The sequence below is a fragment of the Sceloporus occidentalis genome, unplaced genomic scaffold (assembly GCF_023333645.1).
Source record: "Sceloporus occidentalis isolate IW3139 unplaced genomic scaffold, rSceOcc1.0.p SCAF_77, whole genome shotgun sequence".
In the NCBI taxonomy this organism is placed as follows: domain Eukaryota; kingdom Metazoa; phylum Chordata; class Lepidosauria; order Squamata; family Phrynosomatidae; genus Sceloporus; species Sceloporus occidentalis.
The window spans coordinates 4244290-4250289 of record NW_028317057.1 but is presented as its reverse complement, the minus strand read 5'-3'; positions in this window follow the sequence as shown (position 1 = coordinate 4250289).

Sequence of the window (6000 nt, the reverse complement as noted above, 5' to 3'; positions counted from 1 at the left end):
CTTCGGCAGTGGAAGCTCGGTTTGCGGTGTGTGTGAGTTTGAATAACGTGACAGTTCTTTTCGGGGAGGGGAAGGAGTTCTAGAGAACTGGATCCAGCGAACCTGAGGCCGGATTTCTCTGTGACTTTACCTGAGTTACTCATTTATCTAGCGTATATTAACCCTTTTATGGTTACAGACCCAAATGGATTACCCAATATATACCCCATACCCCCTTCCCCACCTCGTCACCAGTCCTGTCCAGAACCTGTATGCATTCAGACAAAGCCAAGCTTGGTGTTGCTTTAGTAATGGATGGCTAGGAACAGAACAGCTGCAAGAAAGTTACAAGGATTTTAGAATCTACCGTATTTTTCGCTCCATAAGACGCAGTTTTTTTCCTCCCAAAGTAGGATGAAAAATCAGCCGCGTCTTATGGAGCGAAGATGCATGCAGGCAGGCAGGCAGGCAGGCAGGCAGGGAGGGAGGGAGGGGGGGGCAACGATATACCGTATTTATCGGCGTATAACACGCACTTTTTTAACTAAAATCCGGAGCTTAAACCCTACCTGCGTGTTATACGCCGATAAATCCGGGGTCGCAACTGAGGCAGGCGGCGGCCGCCAGCAGAGGAGTCCTGGATTTCTGCCAGTCAGGGGGGCCCAAGGGGTGCCGAGCGGTTGCTGAAGACAACCGCTCGGCAACTCTCGGGCCCCTCTGCCTGACAGATATACAGGAATCCTTTGCTGGCGGCAGCCGCCGCCACCGCCGCCACCGCCGCCTGCCTCAGCGCTTCAACTCCTGTGTTGGAAGCGTTTGTCTCGGGTGCCGGCGCTTTACGCTGGGCGCCGGCATATGACGTCAGACGCCGGCGCTCAGCAGTGAAGCGCCGGCACCCGAGACAAACGCCTCACGCTTCCAACACAGGAGTTTAAGGTAAGTGACCGGGGCGGGGGGGGGGGAGATCCTGAGAAGGGGGGGTTAGGGAGTTAGAGGGGAGATCCTGAGAAGGGGGGGTTAGGGAGTTAGAGGGGAGATACTGAGAAGGGGGGTTAGGGAGGGAGGTCTTACTGTGTGTGTCTTACTGTGTTTGTGTGTGTGTGTCTTACTGTGTGTGTGTCTTACTGTGTCTGTGTGTGTCTTACTGTGTTCATAGCTTATTCAGTTATTGTAATAAATATTTTAGCCCATTTTTTAGCTCAAAATATTTTTTCCTTTTTTTTCTCCTCTAAAATCTAGGTGCGTCTTATCAGCAGGTGCGTCTTATAGAGCGAAAAATACGGTAATTGTTTCGAGTTATTGGGAGAGTCAGAGCCGCGTTCCCGTCGTTTAAAGGCTTGGCGTTATAGTAGTAACGTGTGAGGTGTTGGGGATGCGTGAAAGTTGTGTAGCGAGCGTTCCTTGCTGGATGTCGTGTGTAGTTAATGTTTGTTATCCAATAAATGGAGTTTAAAGCGTAGATGACAATTTTTTACTTTTGTTCATCACCTGTGTACAAGAAGCAAATGTTTCCAAAAAAGTGACGTTTGTCACGTGGGAGAATGTCGTCTCTGCACATTTGGGTGATGAGAGATGTCATACTTGTGAAAATGTCTTTTACCTGTATTTTCATAACACCATTGTTTAGGGTGTCTTATTTGGGCTTTGTGTAATAGAGGTTGGACTATAAGACTAAGATACAGATCTCCGGACCCCTGTAGGGGACCTGTATCCTCCTCTCTGGCAAACGGTGGATGTCTGTGCGATGCGTGTAGACAACCTCTGCTGCTGCCAGACATGACCTTCCATGCTCAGTCATAGAAGCCCTGGTGGGCGGGCAGCAGCGGAGGTTGTCTGCGCGCATCTCACCAGGGAGTCTGGAGTACAGGGGTAAGTCTGGTGGGTTATAAGGCATGTCGGGGGGGGGGGGGGGGGGCAGAGTGGCATATTAGGAGGTATAAGACATATGTAGGTGGTTATAAAGCATATCTGGAGTCAGATTTGCATAGGGGAAAGATTTGAAAATAAAAGGAAATAAAAACAAGAAATGCATTTTTCTCAATCAGTGTTTCATATTTCTGGGTATTAAAACCTAGTTTGAGAAATATTGTGTTTGGGTTCTTGTACCTCTTAAAATATAGCTTTTATTATTATGTCATAGATTAATCGAAAAGATAATCGGACAATTAATTGATTATGAAAATAAATGTTAGTTGCAGCCCCGACAGAGGAGTTCATGGTCATCTTAATCACTGCAAGCCCAAATCATCACCCCTCCACCATACTTCACAGTTGGTATGAGGTGTTAGTGCCAATATGCTGTGTTTGGTTTTCGCCAAACATGGCGCAGTGCATTATGGCCAAGCTTCTCCACTTTGGTCTCATCCATCCAAAGGACATTGTTCGAAAAGTCTTGTAGTTTGTTCAGTTGCAACTTTGCACACCTAAGCCGTGCTGCAATGTTCCTTTTTAGAGAGAAGACGCTTTCTCCTGGCAACTCTTCCAAAGTAACCATACTTGTCAAGTCTTTCTAATTGTACTAATGTAGAGATAGTGGCTCGATAAAGACCGCAAGGTCGAAACGTTGCCTTTGTTGCTGAATTAAATACACCTCGTTTAAATACTGGAGTGCTGAGCAACTTCATTTGTTTCTAATTGTACTGTCATGAACTTAAGGTTTAACACACTGACTGAGGCCTGTAGAATCCGAGATGTAACTCTTAGCTTTTTTTGAAATTTCTCGGAGCGTTGCACGGTCTGGCCTTGGGGTGAATTTGCTGGGAAGTCCACTCCTGGGAAGTTTGGCAATTGTCTTAAATGTTTTCCACTTTTGAATAATCTTGCTGTAGAATGATAGACTTTAAATTGTTTGGCAATGACCGTATAACCATATCTGGGAATGTCAGCAGGAAACACCACTGTTTAACCCCTTAATGACAATTGCCGGTTCTGGCACGGCACGGAAAAACAAGTCGATTATGACAAATGACGTGCCAGAACCGGCACACCTTTAAACGGGTGCAGAAAGCGATCTACGTTCGCTTTCTGCACCCAAACGGCGTTGCTGTAATGCCTCGACCTCGAGGCATTCAGCAACGCCACGATCGGTACCAGGGGCCATGTCTGGCCCCTCCCCGGGGCGTCAACTGTTTTAAAAGCGTTTAGGAGGCGATCAACGATCACCTCCTAAACTTAAATGGTGTCGCTGGAATGCCTCGATCAGGAGGCATCCAGCGACACCAAACACTTACCTTTGGATGGACTGTGACCGCTCCGGAGAGCGGTCACAGCCGCAGCTGCCGGTGATCTTCGCCATCTGCAAGATGGCGGCGGCCCGGGAAAAAAAACAATAAAGGTGAAAAAGTTTGCTAGACGGTCTCCTGACCCTCTAGAGAACTCTGGCTCCACTTGCAGGTTGAATACAGGTACTGCATTCAACCATGCAAGTCAATAGAGCCCAGCTTTCTAATCAGTGTGATTAGTAAAAATAAATTAAAAAATAAAATTAATAATAATTAGAAAAAAATAGTAAAAAAAACAGTAAAATGTAAAAATAATTTCCCACTGATGTCACTATCAGGGGAACCTTCAAGTTGAAAAAAAATGTTTAATTTTTTTTTAAAAAAAGGCAAAAAATAAATAAATATATATATATAAAAAATATATTTTTGTGAGCAAGTCCTAAAATTAGCACATTAGCTTAAAACAATTCTCCCATGGAAAGAGTTAAAATACTGGCATATTAAATGCCCATGGGGTGTCTACTTTTAAAAAATGTATGATTTGATGGGGTAAATTGAATTGGCCGGATTCAACAATGTCCCAAATAACACGGGGGGAAGGATGGCCACACATCTAATTTCCAATTAGAAAAATGCACATGTACCAAATATGGCCTTTTAGTTCCCCCAAAAAATGACAAACCCATGCATGTGGGGTATCACTGCGCTCAGGAGATGTTGCTGAACACATATTGGGGTGTCGTGTGACAGCGGCATAAACCAGGAGCTGTAAATTCATACATAAAGTAGGTGTGTGTGGGAAAAATACACACAAAAATACTACTGGAAACTTTGAAAAAATTCTGGTGGTAAAATGTGTGCATGCAAAGAGTTAAAATGCCAGCATTTAAAATACCCTGGGGTGTCTAGTTTTCAAAAATATATGGCTTTATTGGCCACACTGAAATGGCCCGGCTCAAAGATGTACCAAATAGGGCATGGGCAGTGGATCCCCAAATGCCAAAGTTCAACATTGAAAATGTGCATGCCCCAAATGTGGCCCTTTTGCCCCCAAACAGCCAGGCAAAATCATTCATGTGAGGTATCGCTGTACTCAGGAGATGTTGCTAAACACATATTGGGGTGTTTTATGATAGTGACATATACCAGAACCTGTTTATTCATACCTAAAGTAAAATGTGTGTGAAAAAACAAATGCAAAAAAAATTACTACCATAAAGTTTGACAAAGGCTGATGGTAGAATTAGTGCTTGAAAAGGGTTAAAATACCAGCATTTGGAATACCCTGGGCTGTCTAGTTTTCAAAAATATATGACTTGATGGGGTAAATTGCATTGGCCGGCTTCAAAGATACCCGAAATGGCACATGAGGGGAAGAATTACCAGATTTGGAAAAAATGGCTTTGAAATAGCAAAACGCTACCTGTACTTTTTGCCCCATAATGTGTAGAAAAAAGCAAAAAAACATAAAAACATTGGGTATTTCTAAACTCAGGACAAATAGTAGAATCTATTTAGCAGGTTTTTTATTACCTTTTATAGATGAGTAAAAGATTTTTCAACTAAAAGTTAGAAACAGTCATTTTTTTCTAAATTTTTCACCATATTTTATACTTTTTTAATAGTAAATAATATGATACAATCAAAACAATGTCATCTAAAGAAAGCCTTCTTGTCCTGAAAAAAACAATATCTAATGTGTGTGGGTTCAGTAAACGGGAAAGAAGAAAATTACAGCTAAACACGAGCAGCGCAGAAATGTTAAAACGGCCATTGTCACGAAGGGTACAAAAAGTAAAATCAGCCTTTGTCACGAAGGGGTTAAAGGGGAAAAATGGGTGGGGAGTAGGGCATGTCAACCCACAACCCAGAGGAATTGGGTCTTGAACCGGAGAAGTGGAGCAGCGACAATTGCTTCTCCGGAATTCACACTAGAATTCTCCAGACCAGCAAACTGCTAAAACTTAGGCTGATTATCAATTAATCAAGGGGATTTGATTACCAGCATGAGTGTACTTAGTTTTTCACACATGGCTTCTTCAATTTGACTTTATTTTTGTTGAATAAATCATGACATGGTGTAATATGCCATGTGTTGTTCATCTGAGGTTGTATTTACCTAATTTTTAGACCTGCTAAGAAACAGATGATTGTCATTACGTCCTCATATGTAAAAATATTGGGACATGTGTATATATACATTCTTTGAATGACTATATTAGTATTATCAGCTGCACATTATTCGTTTTTGTGTCTGGCTGTGTTGTCTTACTCTAATTTCCAAGACAAACACCACGGCTCCTTATCGTACTGCCTGTGATAAACAAAAGATGTCCCGCACATTCCAACCAAGAAATAATATATTTTCATGTACCCTGTGAGTACTTTAGTATGCAGTTTCTAAACCGCTGCTGCCTGCCACCCCCTTCAGTGATATTCTCTCCGTCCGCAAAGTGATCCTGATTAAATCAATGGGAGTGCTTTCTGCGCATGAGCTGTTGGTGACTATACTGTGCATTCTCCCTGGTAATAAGGAGTGGGTGCAATAGGTTAAAGGAGGTCTGGGTGAGTGGTGGGGGAATTGTGTGATGACGCAAGGCACTGAATCTCAATCTCATGTGGGCAACAGGAAGCGTTTATTGGAGAGACAGGAAGTGTTTATCGGGGGAGCCATCAGTTCTGAGGTATTAGGGAAAATCCCCTAAATATCGCTTCACTGCCAATAGCAGCTTCCTGCTCTTCACATAAAGGACGTTTATTGGAACAGAATATGCTGAAATCAGGTTTCCTTCGGTGCTAA